Source organism: Dromiciops gliroides, chromosome 3, assembly GCF_019393635.1.
Source record: "Dromiciops gliroides isolate mDroGli1 chromosome 3, mDroGli1.pri, whole genome shotgun sequence".
Classification (NCBI taxonomy): Eukaryota; Metazoa; Chordata; class Mammalia; order Microbiotheria; family Microbiotheriidae; genus Dromiciops; species Dromiciops gliroides.
The window spans coordinates 65,934,101-65,959,167 of record NC_057863.1 but is presented as its reverse complement, the minus strand read 5'-3'; the positions used below and the strand labels follow the sequence as shown (position 1 = coordinate 65,959,167).

The window sequence follows — 25,067 nt, the reverse complement described above, 5'->3', positions numbered from 1 at the left end:
AGATGAAGAAGAGCTGTTGTTTTGGGAGCAACTAAAGAAACCTAGCAATTTGGTTACAACTGATAACCACACAATGGATTAGATTGCTCTGTTTTGATAGCTGAAATAAAGGGCTAGAGTGTGGTCAATCAATAATATTCCTTCAACCACCTTAGCAACCATGCTTCAATTGTATAGCAATTACAATGATCACCCCTGGGAAGGATTGGGGGAAGGGAAACAGAGCTCTGATGAAATTATTGAACCAGCAGGATTATGTTCAATTCTATTTAATCAACAAATATTTCTATTCAACAAATATTTAATAAGGACCTACTATGTGCTTGGCACTGTGGTAGTTTCTCGAAATCCAAAGACAAAATCAAAATAGTTACTACTATCGAGGACTGAATAGACCAAGCTAAGTCTTCATTTTTTGCAACTATGAAATAAGAGTCCAAGAGCCAGATAATTGCACTTCATGGAGCACATTTGGGGTGGTGCCAAATTCCATAGTTTTGAGAGTTTATTGTAATCATTTCCCATTTCCTCTGTGCTGATATGAATAAAAGGTGATATTCATCTAGTGATTTGAGCCTGGCAGAGGGCTTTTTGAGAATTAGCTCATGTGATCTTAAAAAATATTCTTAGAAGCAGGCATAGTTATTATCTCCAGATAAGGAAGTTGAAGCTCAGCAAGGTTAAAATATCTCTCCATGGTCATACAACAGGATTTAAACCCAGGGCTTTTACCAGCTGACTTCAGTTACAAGATAAGATCTACCACACCACCCCCTGCCAACTTCCATCTTCCAACACTCTCTCAGGCCAAATCCAGCTCATTTAAAGGACCCACCTCATGACTGCTATGAGAAGAGGTAGCTCTAGACACCACCACCACCAACAACAACACTTTCCCTCTGAATTATTTCCCAGAATCCCTGCATCATAACTCCTACTGCTTCTGCCTACTATAATGACCCTCAGGGTCCTCACATGACACAATACCATGTAAGATCCAAAGTTCTTGAGGGACAGCCTTGGACCCACATCCCTCAAACTATCCCTTTTTATGCACTGGTACTCTGCCTTGACCTATTCTTCAGTGGTTAGCATGCTCCTACACTATGATACTCTCTGCATCTCAGCAATTCTGAATCCCTGACAACCAATGGACATGCCCCATTCCCCAGCCCCAGATGTTTGCTCCTTATTCCCATTTACCTCAACTCTACCTCCTCAGTGTTTTGTTCCATGTCTTCCTGACCCTTTCACCTTATGTAAAAAGACCCTTTTCCTTTTGTGTTCCATCTATCTTTTGGTACTCAACTATGACTCCACTATGCTCTTTTCTTGGACATGCTTTCTAGGACTGGCTATGCTTTCTCTCATACCTGCAAGCCATCAGTCATTTAAGGAAAGTCGTAAGTTTCTTTGATCTCTATTGCCACATTGAGATCAAATTTATCACCCAGTTCTGATTCTGGTGGTATCTACCTGACCCCTCAAGACCCTCCCTCTTTTATGAGTTCAGTGCCAGAATTACAGTCTTTTTCCCCACTCCAACCTATAATTTCAACTTCAGCACATATACAAGGAAACCACTTAAAATTCTCTAACTTCCCACTCCTTCAATCTATTCAATTCCCATGACCTCCATTCCACCTAAGCTACAGAGAGATGATCATGCTTTTGATTTGCCATCACATTCAAATATTCTGAAATGTGTCCCAAATTCTTTATCTAATCATAATCTTTTATTTCATTCCCTCTTTCCCTATGCCTTTTGATTCCCTAATATTGTTTGTTCTTTGGCCTCATTATAAGCTTCAATCCATCTAATTCTCAAGATTTCCCCAAGCCATCACTCCCATACTGGCTACACTCACTGTGCTTCCCATTCTTAACAGCCTAGTGAACCAGTTAAATTCTGTACTATCCTATGTTCTGAAGTAACCTCACATATAACATAAAATTATCCTTTCTGAATGGGTTTATCTTGGTACTGTTGTCTTTGAAACACAAAAAATTGTAGGGAAAGCAAGAAAAAACAATGAAGATTTCTATGGTCTAGTTCCTAAGTGTTTTATGCAATCACTAAGGCCAGATCTTTATCAGGTATTTGATAAATTCAATTTATAGAATTATATATTTAGAATTGGAAAGTGCATCTAGTTCATATAGAGCTGTGGTTCTCAAAGTGTGGTCTAAATACCCTTAGGTATCCCTGCGACCATCTCAAGAGGATCTGCAAGGTCAAAATTGTTTTCATAATAATATAAAACATTATCTGCCTATTAAATTTTTTCTCCCTTCTCCAACTAGATATCTGTGTGAAGCCAGGTTTTCTTCATATGCTTCAACCAAAACAACATATCACAAGAGATTGAATGCAGAAGCAGACATGAGACTCCAGCTGTCTTCTATTAAGCCAGTCATTAAATACATTTGCAGAAATATGTAAGACAATGACAATCTTCTCTATGGTTTTTTTTTTGTTTTGCAAAGTAGGTACTTTTCATTAAAATGATGTTTATGTTAGCATGTGGTAAATTTGTAATTTTTAATGAATTAGTAAATAAATACATATTTTTAATTGATCAGTTTTAATGCATAATACAGTAAATATTAACAGATATCATCTTCACAGAGAAGCTCTTAATGGTCCTCAATATTTTTTAAGAGTGTGGCAAGGTCCTAAGATGAAAAAATTTGAGATCATAGCTTGTCCAACCTTGTCATTTTACAGATAAGGGAAATCAAGGACCAGGTAAGTGGTGTCATTCCCATAGTTACGGGAATCCAAATCAGCAATCTTTATACTGTTCTGTGCTACCTCCTGAGTAAATTGCTGAAATTACTATTAGTAATTCATTGGAATAATACTATGATTATTATAGTATTTGGCAATTATGGAAGAACGAATAGTGTCCATTCCTCACCTACCACAGATTGAATTAGGGTACTGTAGCAGGTTAAGGCTTATTCAACTTTGTGTAACCCTACTCATAAGGTGAATAAGAGATTTGGAAATTGTCATTAGCATATGTTTTCTGACTTCAAAGTTATGCTACCAATTCAACTACTATGAACTTTATCACAAGATGACCAGATGTGAAGTATACTTCAGCTAGGGGTAGAGATAGGAGATTTCTAAAGTCTTTTCCTATTCATGAAACCTAATTATATTGAGGCAGCTAGGTGGCGCAGTGGATAGAGCATCGGGCCGGGATTCAGGAGAACCTGAGTTCAATTCCAATATCAGACACTTGACACTTACTAGCTGTGTGACCCTGGGCAAGTCACTTAACCCCAATTGCCCCATCAAAAAACAAAACAAACAAACAAAAAGAAACCTAATTATATTATCTGTGGTCCTTGAGATAGTAATATATAAGTTTTTGTATGATGGTAACTGTACATTCTTACCAGACATGCATGAACAATATGCAAAAATGATAGTTTGCATATTCAGTGCCATACCAATCAGACTACCTAAAAATTATTTTATACAGCTAGAAAAAATAATAACAAAATTCATCTGGAAAAACAAAAAATCAAGAATATCCAGGGAAATAATGAAAAAAAATTCACAGGAAGGTGGGTTAGCGGTACCAAACCTGGAGCTTTACTATAAAGCGGCAGTCATCAAAACTATCTGGTACTGGCTAAAAAATAGAGTGGTAGATCAATGGAATAGGCTAGGCTCAGGAAATGCAGTAGTAAATGACACTAGTAATGTAGTGTTTGATAAACCCAAAGACTCCAGCTTCTGGAATAGGAACTCAGTATTTGACAAAAACTGCTGGGAAAACTGGAAGATAGTATGGCAGAAATTAGGCATAGACCAACATCTTACACCTTATACTAAAATAAGGTCAAAATGGATACATGATTTAGACATAAGAGGTGATACCATAGGTAAATTAGAAGAGAAAAGAATAGTGTACCTATCAGATCTTTGGAAAGGAAAACAGTTTTTGACCAAACAAGAGATAGAGTATATTATAAAATGCAAAATGGATGATTTTGATTATATTAAATTAAAAAATTTTTGTACAAACAGAAGCGATGCATCCAAAATTGGAAGGGAGGCAGAAAGCTGGGAAACAATTTTTGAGGCCAGTGCTTCTGATAAAGGCCTCATCTCTAAAATATATAGGGAATTAAATCAAATTTATAAGAATCCAAGTCATTCCCCAATTGAGAAATGGTCAAAGGATATGAACAGGCAGTTTTCTGATGAAGAAACCAAAGCTATCTATTCCCATATGAAAAAATGCTCTAAATCTCTAATGATTAGAAAGATGCAAATTAAAACAACTCTGAGGTACCACCTGACACCTATCAGATTGGCTAAAATGACAAAAAAGGAAGATAATAAATGTTGGAGAGGTTGTGGGAAAATTGGAACACTAATGCATTGTTGGTGGAGCTGTGAGCTGATCCAACCATTCTGGAGAGCAATTTGAATTATGCCCAAAGGGCAATAAAGCTGTGCATACCCTTTGACCCAGCAATCCCACTTTTAGGTCTTTTGCCCAAAGAAATCATGGAAGGGGGAAAGGGACCCACATGTACAAAAATATTTATAGCTGCTCTTTACGTGGTAGCAAGGAATTGGAAGTTGAAGGGATGCCCATCAATTGGGGAATGGCTGGACAAGTTGTGGTATATGAATACAATGGAATACTATTGTGCTGTAAGAAATGATGAGCAGGAAGAGTTCAGAGAAACCTGGAGGGTCTTACGTGAGCTGATGATGAGTGAGATGAGCAGAACCAGAAGAACATTGTACACAGTATCATCAACATTGAGTGTTGACCTACTGTGATGGACTATATTCTTCTCACCAATGCAATGGTACAGAAGAGTTCCAGGGAACTCATGATAGAAAAGGATCTCCAAATCCAAGAAAAAAAAGAAAGAAAGAACTGTGGAGTATAGATGCTGATTGAACCATATTATTTCTTTTGTTTTGGGTGCTGTTGGTTTTTTTTTTTCTTTCTATTTTGAGGTTTTGCATCACTGCTCTGATTCTTTCTCTTGTAACAGGATTAATGCAGAAATAGGATTAATGTTATTATGTGTATATATATGTGTGTGTGTATATATATATATCTATATGTATATGTATAGAGATATATAGATATAACCTATATCAGATTACCTGCTGTCTAGGGGAGGGGGGAGGGAGGGGTGGGAGGGAGAAAAATCTGAAATTGTAAAGCATGTATAAACAAAAGTTGAGAACTATCTTTACATGTAATGGAAAAAATAAAATACCTCATACATTAAAAAAAAAATGATAGTTTGCATAGAGAGCCAGCATGAAGTGGAAAGAATACTACACTTGGGAATTACATGACCTGGATCAGCTTTACCAGTACTTTTAAAATTTTTGATTCAAGATTTCCTTCCTTCTTTCCTTCCTTCCTTTCCTCCCTCCCTTCTTTCCTTCCTTCCTTCCCTCCTTCCCTCTTTCCTTTATTTCATTCTTTCATGGAAAAATAATTTATTAAGCACTTATTATGTTCCAGGCACCATGCTAAACACTGAATACACTAATTAAAAAGTCAGTATGGTCTCTGTCTTCAATAAATTTACATTCTAATAGGGAAAAATAACAGATTTGGTAAGGAGAACAGAAGGAAGATGGCTTGGTTTGAAAATTATAAGAAAATACATAGTAGCCTGGTTCCAGAAAAAATAAGGAAAAGATTCACCTATTGGAGTCAGGCATCACAAAAGAAGAGTCCATCTTTTGGAGGGAGGAGGAGAGGGAGAGCCAGACTGGAGAAAGCATGATAGTCATTTCCAAGAATGTTCCACCCAACACCTTCCCAACCGCCTAAACACCAGTAGATCCCTCCTTTACAATAAAGAGGTTCAGTGAAGGAACTCAGCGGCTTATGACTTTGAACAAGTCATTTAACTTCTCTGAACCTCAGTTTCCTAAGCTGTTAAATAAGCATGATAATATGTAATTGAGGTGAAAGCCCTTTGCCAATAATAAAGTGCAAACTATATAGTTAAATTATTATTATCATTGTATTGATTATCAAAGTAATCATAGTACTGTGACTGGTCAATAGCCAGGAAGGAAAGAATTAAAAATAACCTACACTAAGGAAAACCCCATACATACATACTAGACAGTTATTCACCAATAAGACAGACTTGAAAGTGATCATTAGGTGAATGAATGAATGAACAAGCAGGCATTAAGCACTTATTTCATTCTTTGTTTCCATATCTCTAGTCTCTGGCATATTAGTAAACACTAAATAAATGCTTGTCAATTGATTGTTTCAGAGGTACTGTGTTCACTTTGAGGATACAATTCAAGTCAGCTATACCATCCCTGTACTCAAGGATTTTACATTCTAATAGAGGAAGATATATTTAGAGAGGAGTGATGGCCAGGGAAGATTGTTTTGAAAATGGAAATTTGATTAATATTTTCAAAACCAGAGTTAGAAGACATGGGACATGGGGATGGGGGTGGGGTGTAAGGTGGGGAGGGAGGTTCTCATGTAGTGACAGGGCACATAGATGGCTAGGGAGTAGATAAGTAGGTAAGTTTAAATCTAGAAATGGTGAATGTTCACCAGTCAGAAGCCCAGAGTCTGAGAGCAAGGGTTTAGAATAATGTCTTGAAGGAAGAGGCTGGAAAACAGGAGCAGGAGCAGGAAGCCCAATTAAATGAATTCTATTAGCTACTCTATATAGAAAATGGAATCAGTAAAGACCAATAAGTTCTTCAGGGGGCTGGCCTACAGACCATGGTGTTGATGTGCAATTAAGTTCCCCAGCCAGATTGAAGATCTCTCTCTAAGAAGTAGAGCATACAATTGTCAAAATCCCCTAGGACCATGAGGCAGACAGATAGATGCCCCATCACCTCTGTCTGGCATTGTGAGTAGTTTCATTTGTGTCATCTTTAAGTCACAGAATATTGAATAACAAGAAAATCTCAAAGAAGACTTTAAATCAAATTTACCTAGAATGAAGGGCTGACAGAAATTAACTCATCCAGAATGAATTTATAGTAGGGATGGTTGGTAGCAAGATATTCCAATGAGTATCTATTATAAGGATGACTAGGGTTTGCCTTCCAGTGGTTCAGGAAGCAGGCAAAATCTCTATTCAGTACCCTTCATCTACCTTTTTATAATTCCCTCTTACATCTGTAGGGTCTTCCTTCATCCCTCCTCTCATCCAGATTCCTCAGGATGCTCTTTTTCCTGTTCTGAGTCTGCCACTACAAGATCCCATCTACATTTTATCTCAAAGTTACCCCATATTTCCAAATGATTGTTCCTTCTTTCATTAATAAGGGCATTTTCTCTCAATTTAGTAATCCTATCTAGTGTAATTAGGAAAAACTAATTCATACTAAGGTGTCAGTGACTGATGGTCCCTGCCAGAATGACAGGAGTCTCACAATATTCACATTTTTTTAAAAGTAGATTAGTCAATCCAAAGGAATTAAATGGTCAAGTTTCAGAAAGTGTAATAAAAAGAATTTAAGAATTTGGGGCAATGAGTGGCAAAAGATACTTTGGCTTAAAATCCTGCCTGCATAAAATCTTACTCCAACACTTCATCACGCAGGTATGGATGTGATTGTGGTTTCTCAAAGTCAATGGCAGGGGAGTGCCGACTCTTTCAGGTCCTGCCAAGCCAGAAAGGCTGTGAATTTGCAGTGGTGACAGTAGCAGCAATTCATGATCAATTGTTTTAAAAAGGCCCAAAAGAGATCTTGGGTTATAAAGAGAGTAGAAACTAGAGCCAAGAAATGACATCTTTGGGTTATCTCAGTCATTCTGTGGTTGATATAAATCTATGTTTTACTTTGTGAAATATGTCTACTTGGTAAATTCAGTGGGTTTCTATCTTGATGCAATAAATTAACATTTCTTTAGGCTGCATATTAGTCTTTGAAAGTTAGGACCCCAGTCCTCCAAATCTGAGGTTTGCCCATCATTTGAACTCCCTCACGATATGGTCCTTCCCTCTATAGCCATTGTTTTATTAAAGTCACTGCAGAACAGGACTCCTATTTGTCAGTTACACTTCATAGATATAAGGGAGTAGAGATAAAATCTATTAGGCCAGTATGGCACCCATTAATGTTCCAGTGGCAGTAATTAAATCCTGATGGAAAATCACTACAAATATTTCTCCAAAACTGAACCAGATGTTTTGGCAGCTGGATGAAGAAGGAAACCTGAAAAACTCCACATGCCGCGGGAGAAGACACTTCAGAGGATAACCTGTTTTAAGACTCTGATTGTTCACTGTCGCAGTTGGCTGGCAACATTAAATAAGAAAATAATTTATTTCCTTCTGGCCTACTGCAGCCCATCAGATGGCACACAGTAACAACTGAAGAACAGTGTGTCAAACAACAACAGTTTTCAAAACCCCTTTAATAATGAGGCAAAAAAGACTAATGTATTTTGTTGTATTTCAATGTAAGAAGCCGAAATAAATTTACAGAGTCGTTCTAACTTAGTCACGCCTCATATATCATATCTTTACATGGCTTACAGGGGATATAATTCTCAAATTAATAGCCAGTGAAAATATTAATTACTGCTGTATTCATTAAGTGTTCAATTAACAAATGAAAACATAAAACACATTTCTGTAGCTGCCCAGCTGTGACCCAAGTTTTAATCTAGAGCATTCATTTATCCCCATCTTTGAGCTTGCTACTATTTCCTCCATCTTCCCTCTCCCCAAGATCTCCCCTGGCCTATTTTCTTCCCAGTACATTATTTAAATACCTTGACAAAATACTTTACAATGGAGCAGAGCTCACTCTAGTCTGGGCATGGAGATCTACCATGAAGCTGTCATGATATCTTGTCAATGAAATGAGAAGAGAAGAGTTATTTGATCCGTGTAGACATAAATTAATAATGGAGGCACCATTTTCCATCAGAAGGGATGGCAGCAGTGGGTGAGTATAACTCTCAATCAGCTGGGCACCAATCCAGGATGGTACTGACTGTGCATTAAGAAAGCAGGAATAGCCAACTCACTAGGTGTTGGGCCATGTCAGGCCCACATGGGAACTGAGAAGTACGGCACAATGACACCAGCTACCATTCCCTTCAGCTAACACATTTCATTATGTCAAGGCAATTGCTACCCCAGTACCTATCTGATTAGTGCTAATTTATTTTCAGTGTTAAGGAGGTTAACTACACTGTTATTTTCTCAGCTACTGAGCTTTACTGCATGTCTGGAGGACAATATTCAGGGTAACCTCATCGGGGAAGGAATCACACAGAGGACATGGCTGAACAATAAATAACCTTAAAAATAATGTGTCCTTCAGACAGAGGAAATAAAGCAATATAATATTAATTGTGGCAAGCAGGGAGGAAACACATATTTCACAGACTGAAAGAGACAGCATAATGGCTACACATTCCTCAAAATACAATATCATACGAAACCAAATAGAAAGGGCTGGCAAAAACACTAAAACTTCAAATGACGTCTGGGAGTTCAAGTTGAAATGTATTTGGAGAATAGCTCCAGATATTATCGAGTTAACCCATGAAGCTAGCTGAGCTTTCTTTTTCAATAAGATACCACTTTACAAGCCTGATCTTACCATTGTGAAGAGAATAGTTTTATGAGATTCAATCATTTAACTTTTCTTAGGATGACGAGGCCATGTTTAACCAAAGAAAACATTTCTACATCATTCTGCTGGTACCACTCATCCCAGAAAACAAAATTAAATAAATTAAAAACAGAAAGTAAAATGGAGACCTCACTGGGGATAGATGACAGATAGACAGACAGAGACAGAGACAGAGAGACAGAGACAGAGATGATAGATACATAGATAGATAGATGATACATAGATACATAGATGATAGCTGATAAATAGAAAGAGATAAAGATGAAAGATAGATGATGATAGATAATAGATATATGATAGATATAGATACACATATATAGATATATGAGTATACATGTATAAGATATATACATATACATACACACATGCATATGATGTTGGGAGAATAAGATGAGGCTTTCATTTTTCAAGAAAATTATCTTTTCTATAGCATAATGATATGGAATATAGTGGGTCGAGAGCCAAGCTTGAAGCCAAGCAGACCTCTCACATATACTAGTTGTATGACACTTTGCAAGCCATTTAAACACTCAATGCTTGTATTAATCAAAGTTCTTAGATCTTTCAAGGTTGTTCCCTTTGTGTGCATTTTTCTACCACTTTTTTCATTTACTTTATTCACTGAATCATTTCATACAAGTCCTCCCAGGTTTCTCTGAAATCATCCCTTTTGTTGTAATTTCTTTTTTTTTTCTTTTTTTCTTTTTTTGGGTGAGGCAGTTGGGGTTAAGTGACTTGCCCAGGGTCACACAGCTAGTAACTATCAAGTGGCTGAGGCTGAATTTGAACTCAGGTCCTCCTGAATCCAGGGCCAGCGTTCTATCCACTGCACCACCTTGCTGCCCCCTGTTGTAATTTCTTATGGCACAACATTATGGCATGACATTCATTCAGATTCCATAACTTGTTCAGTCACTCTCAAATGCAATGGCAACCCCAATTCCAGGAGATCAATGATGAAGCATGCCATTTGCCTTCTGGCAGAATGATGTGGTGCTCCAGATGCAGAATGAAATGCATATTTTGGATATGTTTTGCTTGACTATGCATGTTTGTTACAAGGGTTTGGGGTTCCCCCGCCTCCCGCCAAGGGTGAGGAAGAGGGAAAGAAAATAAATGGTTGTTACTTGAAAATATAAAACTGAAAAGAAAATTTCAAACCTTCTCACTGCTCTAGGTACCTCTCCAAGATTATAAGTTTCACAGAAAGAACCAAGTTGCCTTCATTGGTAGAGGGAAATTCTGCACATGGAAATTCTCAATGTCAATAAAATTATACTGATTCTGGGGGCAGCTAGGTGGTGCAGTGGATAAAGCACCAGCCCTGGATTCAGGAGGACCTGAGTTCAAATGTTACCTCAGACACGTGACACTAGCTGTGTCACCCTGGGCAAGTCACTTAACCCTCATTTCCCTGCCCCAAAACAAAATCACACTGATTCTACCAGTCCCAATGATAGAACCTGTGAATATTTTCAAGAAACTAGTTCTAGCAGGGCAGAGCTGCTTGTTTGTTTGTTGTTTTGTTTTTTTTAAACTAACACCTATGCCTGTATGCTTTAACATTGGCTGTCATGGTAACATAAACATCAAAACAAAAACATAATCCCTCATGTTCCCATGGAGTTTCTGTAGGATCACCTTAGATGGTGCTTAAGGCCACTCCCTTACATTAAGAAGATTTTGTCTGGTATTTGTTTTGCATATGTTTTCCTACTATTTTTGCCAGTACCACTATAAGATAGATATTAGCAAGATAACCCTCACAGCTAGCTGAGCTTTCTTTTTCAATAAGATAATTCTTGGGGGCAGCTAGGTGGCATAGTGGATAAAGCACGGGCCCTGGATTCAGGAAGACCTGAGTTCAAATCCAACTTCAGACACTTGACGCTAGCTGTGTGATCCTGGGCAAGTCACTTAACCCTCACTGCCCCATTCCCCCCCCCAAAAAAAAAGATAATTCTTTAACCTGATTTGACCATTGACCATTGTGAAGAAAATACTCTGAGAAATAATCATTTTACTTTCTTCAGGACCAAGAGGTCTTGTTTAATCAAAGGACACCTGATATAAAACCAAGAACTTTTCTAAAATACTTCTTCTCTTGGGAATATGGACTACAAATTGAAGTGACCAATTTCAAATTGTATTTTAAAATGGCCACAGAGAGAGTGATTCAGTGATTCTAAAATATTGTTCTCATACAGGACAACTTTATGCTTTCTTTTGATAAATGGCTCAGTCCAATATCATATACAGATAGGTCCATATTTATATCAACACCTTTACTCTAAAGATTCTGTACCTTTGTCATTAAAATGCAAACCTACCTGCAGTGCAGAAGTGTCTCTAAGTTACTATGCTCATCAACCCCTGACCCTAGAAACTTTTCCATAATTTTTCTACTAAACAATTGCTTTAGCGCCCCTTTAAAACTCCACCAATGGTCTGTTGGCTCCAATAAGTTTTCCCAAATTTGCTTTACCTGGTACAAATCAGTCATTAAGTCAGTCAACAAGCATTTATTAAGTGCTTACTCTGTATCAGACACTGCACACTACTCTAATTGCTTTCTCCTACCTCTCCCCTATGTGTTTCCTATCTCTGGAAATATGTATTATGTATGAGAAGATCATTATTATTGCTTATGTATTTAGTTCTGACCTCATGCCTTCCTCAGCTTTGAGGAGTCGTGTTTATATATGAATGAGAAGAGGGAATGAGAATAGAGGGAAAGACAGGGGGAAAGAGTCACAGATAAACAGATAAATGATAGGACAGAGAGGGAGAAGAAGAAATGAAAGGAAGGAAAAGAAAAGAGACAATGTTCAAGTGCAATGTTCCATTTGGTCATGAGTACCTGCAAGAGTTGGATTCTCTTCTCTAAGTAAATCTATCAAATAGAATATGCTTTAGTTTGGGGTTCTGATATAGACTGTATGTTTGTTCTTCAGAGGACTAGCCTAGGTAGTCCAGAGAAGCCCATGACCAAATGACTGGCTATAAGCTAATAAAACTGGGGGAGGGAGGGGGCAAAAAAATTAATAAATATCTAAGCTCCTTACTAAGATATAGATGAGTGATGAGCTATATTGCTCTATATGAAGTACCTACTTACTCCCTGCTCTCCTACACAGAGCAATCAATAATTTATTATTGATCAACAATCATTTATTAAGTTCCTACCATATTCCAGGCATGTATGTCTCAGAAGATGGGCTAAAACAGGTTGAGGTAAACAACAAACCTCACACCTATCAGTGAGTTAGAAGGATGCCTACCCCAACGATGTGAAGACTTCCCACACTGGAATAGGTGGATGAGAATAATTTGTTCCTATGGCCGTGAAGGCAGCTGAAGCAAGAACCATGGAGTATTTAGAGATTGGACAGATATCAAAGATACAAAGGTCATTCACTACATCCTGAGCCATCACGAGTTGTCTTGACATCTGTCTTACCACTGGACTTACTGACTCTGAAAGAGAGAGTGAGGCTGACGACTTTGTGCAAGTATGCCTCACTTAAATCAATTTCACATGCAAGTCAAGACATCATCCCATAATGTCACTGGTCCACTTTGAAAACAAATGGCAAACAACAATTAGAAGCATTAAATTTCAAAAACAAAAATGAAACAGTCCTTCAACTCAAGGAAATTACATTCTAATAGGGGAAATAAAACAGTACAATATGTCTATACAAAATAAAAACAAATTCATGGAGCATTAGGATCTGGGGAGGTGGTCTGAATAACCAGTATGTAGAAAGGTGGAACTAAATCTGAGTTTGGAAGGTGAAGAGTCAGGGCATTTTAAGCATAGCATACAACCACTGCAAAGGGATGGAGAAGAGAGATGGAGAGTCATGTGTGAGGAAAGTCAAGAAGGCTATTTTGGCTAGACTATAAAGGAAATGAAGTCATGAATAATAAAGCTGGAAAGGTAGATTAGAGCCAGGTTGTGAAGGGCTTTATAGGCTAAACCAAATAGTCTATACTTGATTCTAGAAAAAATAAGGAGCCCCTAGAGTTTATTGATTCCACATCCACTGTTATTTCTACTATATCAAAATGCTTCCCATGTGTGTATGTGTGAATGTATGTGTGAATGTATGTATATGTATGTGTGAATGTATGTATGTATGTGTGTATATATGTATGTGTATGTATATATGTGTATGTGTATGTATTTTGTTTTCCAAAATATCTTCACCAAGGATTCTATAAGTCTTTCATTTCCCCAGTAACTTCCCTCCATACTAAGTATAGTGGTCTGTGGCAGCTGAGAAAATTCAATAAAAATGGACATAATGATTGCAAAGGAGTCACAGAACTGGAGCAATTTCCAACTTTATGAGAATTACTTTGTCTCACACCAGGAGGGGAAACAAAGGAAAACCCATAAAAGTCAACATTTGGTCAGCCCTCAACTAATTGCTTCTTTCTGAGTGTTGGTCATTAGTACTGGGCACCTGAAGCTCTCTGCTTTCTTGTGTTTCAAGCTCCCTTCATGAGGTCTTTGTATCATTACTGTAAATTTGATATTCAAAGACTGTTCTAATCATACCAACCAATATCTCCTTTACTGTATGTTCTCTGCTACTAAATATCACAAGAAATGTGCATTAGGAAGACTATTGCATTCTGTTAGCTTTCACTGCTTAAGAAGTAGTTGTTTGTTTTAATAAGGATGGTTGCAATTTATGACTCATTATATTCCAGAACACACACACACACACACAATGAATAAAATGGTTTTTAAAAATGGGACAGATAGGTGGCTCAGTGGATAAAGCACTGGTCCTGGATTCAGGAGGACCTGGGTTCAAATCCGACCTCAGACACTTAACACTTACTACCTGTGTGACCCTGGGCAAGTCACTTAACCCTCACTGCCCCCCCACACACAAAAAGAATAAAATGGTCTTATATTCAAGAATATTCAGATATCCAACTTAAAGCTATAAACCTAGTTTCATTTTCAATTAATATTTTTCCTAAATTATGACAACTCAGGCAACTCATATGAAATAATAAAGAAACTTTTCACAGAATCCAGTCTGTATCTATTCTTTTAATTAGAGCAATATGGCAATGTGAAACTTCATGCTTTTGTGACTATTCGGTCAGGAGATTTAAATGGCAAATAGAGAACTTTATCTTTTATTCTTGAGTCAATAGGCTGCCACTGGAATTCACTAAGTAGTGGAAGGGAGGAAGTTCATGGTCCTAAACATTAGGAAAATCACTTTTTTGTCTATTTGAAAAATAGATTAGAGACAGAGAAACCAATTAGGCCACTGTAATAGTCCAGACTGAGGTGATGAAGGCCTGATCCTAATGTTGGCTATGTGATATACTATCACATAATATAAGAGATATTGTGAAAGTAAAAACAACAAGATTTGGAAAGATTTTGGAAAGGGGGATGAATGAAAGTGAAGAAACAAGATGACATTGAGGTTATAAACATGAGTAACCTTTAACAAAAATAGGAAAGTTTGGAAAAGGACTGGGTTTGATGCCAAAGATGATATAATAAATCAGTGCAGTAAATATTGAAACTCAATTACGCCTTCTCAACCTGTACAACTCATTCTATCTAACTCCAAAGGGAAAAGAGGTAGGTCATTTATTCACTGGTCACTGACCCAAAATACAGAGTTTGTTTTTCAAGGAGTGACTTCACATAGTACTGGGAAGAAGGGGTAGAGAAGTGAAGTAGGGAACAGATTTTCCTAATAGCATCTATGGTTATTTGTTTTGAGATAATGTCACAATTATCCTGAGGGACCAGCATCAGATGCAAAAAGGGAAAGGTTGGAATTTTGCCCTGTGGTAGAAGATAGAGTTGGGAGAGTGCTGGGCCAATAATAGGTGAACTATAAGTGTGGTTGTGTTGGAGTCAAGTACCCATGATTGATTAGCATAGGAGAGGGGAGGGGGCAGCTAGGTGGCACAGTAGATAAAGCACTGGCCCTGGATTCAGGATGACCTGACACTTGACACTTACTAGGTGTGCGACCCTGGGCAAGTCACTTAATTCTCATTGCCCCGCACCCCCCCAAAAAAACCCATATATACACACACACACACACACACACACACACACATACATGTATATGCATATGTATATATGTATGTGTGCATGTGTATGTATATATGTATGTGTGTGTATATATATATGTATATATATATATATATATCAGTGTAATAGGAGAGATGCTGCCCATCTTTCAGTCCTCTGATTAGTTGCTCAAATGCTAGAAGATCATGCCACACAGTGCTTCTCCAAGAGAATGAGACTTGAACTTTGGGAGTCCACCACATTAGAAAGTTGTTAAACAGAGGTCTATATAAGATTTGAGAGGGAAGGTCATTGAAAACCAAAGCATGTTCCTACTTCTGATTTCACTTATTTTTCTGTCATTGGCACCACAATTCATACATTATCTTCACTCTTTACTAAAGCTATCTTTGCCTCTCCTAATCAGTTACTAATACCTGTTGATCCTACCCAGTCACATGTCTTGAATCCACCTCCTCCTTACTATTCCTACAAAGCAATAGGTTTCATCATTTCCAATGGGAAATGACAGGATACCTGTCCTTTTCTTCTTTGAACCCTAAAGATCTAGTACAGTGAGTCCCTAATAGATGTAATCTTTGTTAACATCTCTCTTCATGCATTTTAATAATTACTGAAAATTTACAAATTCAATTCAACAGTCATAACCAAGATGGCAGAGAAAAGGCAGGGACCCATCTGAGCTCTCCCAAATTCCCCTCCAAACAACGTTAAATAAAACATCAGAAAGAATTCTGGGGTAGCAGAACCCACAAAAGGATGGGGTGAAACAATTTTCCAGTCTAATAAAATTAAGAAGGTTGAAAGGAAAGGTTTGCTACCCTGTGGTGAGAATGGAGTATAGTCTAGTGCAAGCAATGCCCCAGCAATCTAGCAGCAAGTCTTGGAGGCAAGTGAATCTGCCACAGTGGGTTCCAGAGCTTTCAGCCCACTGATGGTAAGGGAGACAGACAACTGGTCATAAAAAGATTACAGGGGTCCCTTTGTTGGAATTCTGTGAAGGACTCTGTTGAATTACCAAACACAGAATCCTGACTCATTGTCCTGGGTTGCAGTCCCAGAGTTAGGAGGAGCACTAACACACTAGAGCTTACAGTGACAGAGGAGAGGGGATCATGGTGACACTATCAGAGCAGAGAAGAGTAATTGTACTTGCTCTTACACCAAAGCACATGCCAGGCAAGTAGAAAACACTCCTTAGATCATAACACCTTAAAAGAATTAAAAATTTACAGACCTTAAGAACTATCTATGAAATCAGCTGCACAAAACACTCAAGACTTGGGACAGTGCATTTCCACACTGAAAGCAAAGCCCAACTTTAATATAAAGTTAAAAGTTAAGAAATAGACTGAAAAATGAGAACATAATAGTAAAAAAAAAAGTGACAGGGAAGATAAATACAGCAGAGGACAAGAAAGTCAAAACTGATATATCGAAGCCTTAAAGGAAAATGTGAATTGATGTCAGGCCTAAACGGAATTCCTGGAAAATTTCAAAATAGAATTTTAAAAAGGAGACAACAGAGTTAGAGAAAAAATGGGGAAAGAAATTAGACTGATGCAAGAAAATAATGAAAAACGAGCTAACAGCTTGGTAAAGAAGGCACAAAAATACTGAAGACCAAAACACTTTAAAAAATAGAATATGCAAAATCATAAAAGAGGCACAAAAATCCAATCAAGAGAAGAAATCCTTAAAAAGCAGAATTAGTCAAGTGGAAAAGGAGATACAAAAGCTCACTGAAGAAAATAATTCCTTAAAAAGTAGAATTGGGAAAATGGAAGCTAAGAACTCCATCAGACATCAAGAAATATGAAACAACATCAAAAGAATGAAAAATATAAGAAAATAGGAAAGATCTCATTAGAGAAAAAAACCAACCTAGAAAATATATTAAAGAAAAATTATTTAAGAAGTATTAGACTACCTGAAAGCCATGATCAAAACAAACCAAGAAGTAATCTTTTTTAAAAATTATAAAGGAAAACTGTCCTGATATTCTAGTTCCAGAGGGTAAAACAGAAATTGGAAAAAACACTAATCACCACCTAAAAGAGATCCCAAAACTAAAAGTTCCAGGAATATTAGAGAAAAATTCCACAACTCTCAGATCAAGGAGGAACTATTGAAAGCAGACAGAAAGAAATAATTCAAATATCATGAATCCATATCCAGGAAAACACAAGACTTAGCAACTTCTACACTGAAGGACTGGAGGGCTTGAAATAAGATATATTCTGGAAAGGAAATAGTTAGGATAGCAACAAATAATCACCTACCCATTAAAACTGAGTGTAATCCTTGGGGGGGCGGGGGAGATGCCATAGATATTTTTTTTTTAGTGAGGCAATTGGGGTTAAGTGACTTGCCCAGGGTCACACAGCTAGTAAGTGTTAAGTGTCTGAGGCCAGAGTTGAACTCAGGTACTCCTGACTCCAGGGCTGGTGCTCTATCCACTGTACCATCTAGCTGCCCCTGATGCCATAGATATTTAATGAAAGAGAGACCTTTCAAGCATTCCTAATGAAAACGCCAGAGCTGCATAGAAAAATTTCCTTTCAAAGACAAGATTCAAGAGAAATAAAAAAGTTAAAGAGGAAAGGGAAATCAAGGGATTCAGTAAGGTTAGACTATTTGTTTTCCTATATGGGAGGGTGATGCTTGCAACTCCTAAGAACTTTCTCATTATTAGGATAATTTGAAGGAGTATACGTAGACAGAGGGCACAGGTGTGAGTTGAATATTGTGGTATGATATCTAAAAAATAAAAAAGGGGTAAGAAAGAGGAATTTACTGGAAGAAAGAGAAAGGACATGGTAGAATCAGGTAAATTATCACACATAAAAGAGGCACAAAAGAGCTTTTACAGAGGAGGAAAAGACAGGGAAGTCAGGAGTAGTGCTTGAGATTACTTTCACCAGAGTTGGCTCACAGAGCAAATAGCATATATATCCAGTTGACTATACAAATCTATCTTACCCTACAGGAAAATAGGAGAAGGAAAAATAAGAGAAGGAAGGGCAGTGACCATAGGGTGGGTAGATTGGGGGAGGTGGAAGTCAAAAACAAAACACTTTTGAGAAAGGACAGGGTGAAGAGAAAGAAAGAGAGTGGAATAAGCAGGGAGAGAATAAGAGGGAGGGAAATATATAGTTATAAATCATAAAAAATCACAGCAAGTTTCTCTGAAAAAGGCCTCGTTTTTCAAATATATAGAGAACTGAATGAAATTTATAAAAATAAAAGCAATTCCCCACCTGATAAATGATCAAGGGATATGAATAGGTAGTTTTCAAACAAAGTAATCAAAGTTTTCTATAGTCATATGAAAAATATTCTAAATCATTATTAATTCTAAAGAAATACATATTTAAACAATTCTGAGATACCACCTCACACCTATGAGATTGGCTAATATGACAGAAAAGGAAAATTACAAATATTGGAGGGGAATGGGAAAATTGAGACACTGATGCATTGTTGGTGGGATTTTGAACTGATTTAATAATTCTGGAGACTCAGAACTATGCCCAAAGGGCTATAAAACTGACCTTGTCCTTTGACCTAGCAATACCACTACTATGTTTATATCCAAAAAGAGATTAAAAAAAGGAAAATAACCCACTTGTCCAAAAATATCTATAGCAGTTCTTTTTTGTGGTGGCAAAGAATTGGAAATGGAGGGGATGCCCATTAATTGGAGAATGGCTAAAAAGCTGTGGTATGTGATTGTAATGGAATGTTCTTGTGTTGTAAGAAATGATGAGCAAGATGCTCTCAAAAAACCCTGAAAAGACTTATATGAACTGATACAAAGTGAAATGAGCAGAAACAGAATAACATTGTACACAGTAATGGCAATGGTGTATGATGAGCAATTATGAATGACTTAGCTATTCTCAGCAATTCAATGATCCAAGCAAGTTTCAAAGGACCCATGATGAAAAATGCTATCCAACTTTAGAGAAAGAACTGATGGATTCTGAATGTAGATAAAAGCATACTTTTTAAAAAACTTTCTTCTTGTTTTTTTTTTTTTTTGGTGGGGTGGCTATGTTTTCTTTCACAAAATAACTAATATGGAAATATTTTCCATGACTGTAAATGTATAACCTATATCAAATTGCTTGCCTTCTCAATGATAGGGGAGGACAGAAAGGAAGGGAAAGAATTTAGAACTCAAAATTTTCAAAATTAATGTTGGGCAGCTAGATGGCGCAGTGGATAGAGCACCGGCCCTGGAGTCAGGAGTACCTGAGTTAAAATCCAGCCTCAGACACTTAACACTTACTAGCTGTGTGACCCTGGGCAAGTCACTTAACCCCAATTGCCTCACTAAAAAAAAAAAATTAATGTTTACAATAGTTGTACATGTAATTGAAAAAAATATATGTGTGTAACAAATATATGTATGTACATCTGTGTGTATGCATATATAGTATATATATACAAATATGTATAACAAATATAACAATATGTGTGTATATATGTATGTATATATTATATATGTATATATAACAAATTCAATTCAGTATAAAAATTTAGTACATCTTATATGGAAGATACTATATTAGACTCTGGGAAGGAAACCATGAAGAAAGAGATCTATGCCTACCCTCAGAAAATTTATAATCTAACAGGGGATACTAAGGCATGCTATGACCATAATATAAGGCAGAAATAGAAGACTTTCAAGCATTCCTGATGAAAAGACCAGAGCTCAGTAGAAAATCTGACTTTCAAATACAAGACTCAGGAGAAGCCTAAAAAGGCATGCCTCTAGACATTGATTTGACTGAACTAACTCATGCTGTGGAGCTTTGTGCTCAGGCCTACAATTGAGAACTCCTGCTCTTTGAAAACTCAGAAAATCTCCCTTCAGACTCTGGATTGCTATGCATCACAACTAGAACTTTGTTTTAATGTTTATGTTTTATGCTTGCTGTCCTGGATTTCTCTTACTATTGTTTGGATTTTGTTCAATTGGAAGAAGACTGAGGCTTGAATTTCCTACCAACCAGGATAGCTAGGATTAGCTTTGCCTTAGTTGCTTGCCATTTGGTATTGGAATTGCTAATGATTTCATTAACTGAATCTTCCATCCAGAGTAATGAATGTGTGTGTGAAATCAGGCTATGATTCACTCTGCAATCCGCGTACAAAGAGCCCTCAATGCAATGACCACTGCTTAGCAAGAATTCCCAGAAATTGTTAAGGTGACACTCAAGTTCTCTTCTTACAGAGCAACAACATTACCAAAACCTCCAATGAGCTCCAGCAGCTTTTCAACTTGACAGAAGTGGATTTTTCGCAGAAGATTCTCACAAATACATGGGAAGTGGGGTGGGCCAATCTCAGTGAGTTCACTACCTTCCATTTGGAGGAAAATCAGATCACAAAGATAAATGACTATTGTCTTCAGGACCTCAGCAACCTGCAAGAATTCTACACAAACCATAACCAAATCATCAGTATTTCTGCTAATGCCTTTTCAGGTCTGGAAGAGTCTTCTGAAAATCGACCTCAATTCTAACAAATTGAAAGTGATTAATAGTTGCTGCTTTGATTCTACACCGAACCTGGAAATTCTGATGATTGGAGAAAATCCAGGGATTGGCATCTTGGATATTCATTTTAAGCCTCTTTCTTTCATTTTTTTTGGTGAGGCATTTGGGGTTAAGTGACTTGCCCAGGGTCACACAGCTAGCAAGTGTCAAGTGTATGAGGTCAGATTTGAACTCAGGTCCTCCTGGATCCAGAGCCGGTGCTTTATCCACTGTGCCACCTAGCTGCCCCACTCAAAGCCACTTATAATCCCAAGTTGTCTTTTATTCACCACTTAGCTTTTTGCAACATCCCCACTCTTGAAAGCCTAATGCTCAAAAGAAATGCCTTGAATGTCAGTCAGTATAAGACAGTGGAATTTTTACCTTACCTGTGTCAGATTAGTATTCTCATCAATCCTCTGAAATTTAACTGTGTTATCTACTGGGTTAACTCCAACAAAACCAATATCTTGGAGCCTCTGCCCAAGTTTCTGCCATGCCACATGAATATATAAGGCAGCAGGTAAAGGAAGTTTTAATTCAGGACTCAAATGAGCAGTGCCTCCCTATGAATTCTCATGAAATATTTCCAAATTATTTGAACATGGATATTGGCATGATGGTACTCCTAGATTGTTGAGCTATGGCAGAACCTGAGCCCAAAATTTACTGGGTAACACTGCTTAGAAATAAAATAATAGTAGAGATTTTATGCAAGTATAAATTGAACTATGAAGGCACTTTGTAAAGCACTAGTATACAGATAGAATACCCAGGAAGATATACTTGTGGTACTCAAAATATAGAAGGGACAGATACATAAGTAGCTACAATAAGGCTCAATGGAACCCTTTGGGATAGTCCTTAGGTGCTGAAAATCTGTCAAACAAACAGAATCTCATTGCAATGTCATGACTTCAAACTTAAAATGGTCATCTTCCACCATGAAAATCAATAACCCCCATATCACATGCACTACCAGAGTCCCAGTTGATGTTCATGTATACAACTTGACTAACCTTCACCCATCCACTGATTATTGTGTCTCAGTTTCCAACATCCAATGAAAGATTGAAAAGTCATGTGTTGGAGGCAGCTAGATGGCCCTGGATTCAGGACCTGAGCTTGAATCTGGCCTCAGACACTTGACACTTACTAGCTTTGTAACCTTGGGCAAATCACTTAACCCTCATTGCCCTGCAAAAAAAAGAGAGAAAAAAAGAAAGAAAAAGAAAAAAAATGTCATGTTTTAACATCACCACAAAGAATACCACTTTTGAGCTTGATATTTTGGATCAGGAAATTAGCACTGCCTGGCAGAAATCATGAGGTCAGTGTATGACGTGATTAGCCTGGTGTCCATTGGACTTTATATAGCGAAAAGGTTTAAAAGAAAGGAAAAAAAACTACTACAATTGATTTAAATATATGTATATGTGTATGTATGTGTATATGTATTATATATACATATATATATAATCTTTAATTCTACTGAATGATTTTTATCATACGTGGAATGATGACAGTGAAAAAGACAAAGATGGTTCAGCAGAAACCAAACCAATTTAAATTGACACATCCAGAAACTATTACTTGTGGTAACTCAGGGGATATTTTGCTTCTTTGCAAGGAGCACAAAAACATTTTTGCTTTATTCAGCAAAAGTAACAAAGTTTGGAGACTTGTATTTTTTACTTTTCTAACCTGTGGCAAAGTGATGAGGATGAATGAATATTTCAAAAAATTATTATAAAATGGTTTGACACATGTGGCAGCTTCTTCAAGCTTCTATTTTGTATTGGGTTCTTATTCTTATTATCATTCTTATGTTATTATTACTCTTATTTTGTTTTAGTTGTGCTAAACTTGATAATAGTTTTGTTATAACTACAGTGCTCAGTAAAATTATACATGATAGGTCAGGGTTCCCTTTTGATTCAGTAGAGAGTACAGTGTATTGCAAAAGTGAACATATGACTTTGAAGTAGATTTTCTTCTATCAAATAGCCAAGAATAGAGTTGCTACTTATATAAAGTGACTCAATTGGCTGTACTGAAATGTTGGATCAGCTGAACTTTGAAAGATATGATTTTGAACAATACCTTTTATTCTCTCTCTTGTTGGGGGAGGGGAGATAGTTTAAGAAGCTCAGGTTAAATTAACAAGCAACAGAAATAGACACAAACATACATACATACAAACATACATAAAACGTGTTTGTGTACATATATGTATAGGTCAAATTTTAATGTAAGAAACTACCTGCTAATTCTTATCTTATAATTGCCTAGATTAAAAGAAGAGGAAATCAAATACTTAAAGAATCATATAATAGAAAAAAAATTGAACAAGCCATAAATTAGCTCCCTAAGAAAAAAAATTCCCAAGATCAGATGGAATCAAAAGTGAATACTAGGGGCAGCTAGGTGGCGCAGTGGATAGAGCACCGGCCCTGGAGTCAGGAGTACCTGAGTTCAAATCCGGCCTCAGACACTTAACACTTACTAGCTGTGTGACCCTGGGCAAGTCACTTAACCCCAATTGCCTCACTAAAAAAAAAAAAAGTGAATACTAGCAAACATTGAAAGAATAATTATTTCCAACTATATAAAATATTGGGGTAAATAGGTGGGGTCCTACCAAATTACTTTTATGACACAATCATGATGCTGATACCTGAAGCAAGTAGAGAAAAAACAAAGGGGAAAAAAACTATAGATCAATTCCCCTAATGAATATTGATTCAAAAAGCTAAATTAAGTACTAGCAAGAAGACTGTAGTACTATATTACAGATCAAACACTATGGTCAGGTGGAATGTATACTAGGAATGCAGGGCAGGTTCAATATTAAGAAAACTATTGGTGTAATTGAACATATCAATAATAAAACCAACAAAAATCATATGGTTATCTCAGATGCAGAAAAAGCTTCTGAAAAAAACACAACACATTCCTATTAAAACACTAGAAAACACAGAAACAAATTGAGTTTCCCTTAAAATAATAACTAGTATCTATCTAAGACCACCAGTGAGCATTATCTATAATAAGGATAAGCTAGAAACCTTTTCAGTAAGGTCAGTAGTGAAACAAGGATAGCCATTATCACCATGATTAGTCAATATTTTTCTACTAATGTGAACTATACTAATAAGACAGGAAAAAGAAGTTGGAGGAATTAGACTAGGCAATGAGGAAACTAAAAAAAAGCCACTTTTTGCAGATGATACGATGATATACCTAGAGAATCAACAAAGAAAAAACTAAATGAACTGATTAACAACTTCTGCCAACCTGCACAATATAAAATAAACCTATATAAATCATAAGCATTTCTACATATTACCAAGAAAGTCCAATAGGAAAAAAATAGAAATAGAAATAGCATTTAAAATAACTTCAGACAAGTTTATAAGAATGAATCCTCTCTCAATTAATAGATGGTCAAAGGATATGAACAGGCAGTTTTCAGACAAAGAAACCAAAGCTATCTATAGTTATATGAAAAAAATATTACAAATCACTATTGATTAGAGAAGTGTAAATTAAAAGAACCCTGGGGCAGCTAGGTGGCGCAGTGGTTAGAGCACCGGCCCTGGAGTCGGGAGTACCTGAGTTCGAATCCGGCCTCAGACACTTAACACTAGCTGTGTGACCCTGGGCAAGTCACTTAACCCCAATTGCCTCACTAAAAAAAAAAAAAAAAAAAAAAAAAGAACCCTGAGGTACCACCTAACACCTATCAGAATATGACAGAAAAGGAAAATGACAGATATCAGAG

At 36.9% G+C, this 25,067-nt stretch overlaps 1 pseudogene; it reads left to right on the top strand.

Moving 5' to 3' along the window:
* Window positions 1-8,226: 8,226 nt before the first annotated feature.
* LOC122747148 lies at window positions 8,227-22,885 on the top strand (annotated as a pseudogene).
* The last annotated feature ends 2,182 nt before the right edge of the window (window positions 22,886-25,067 follow it).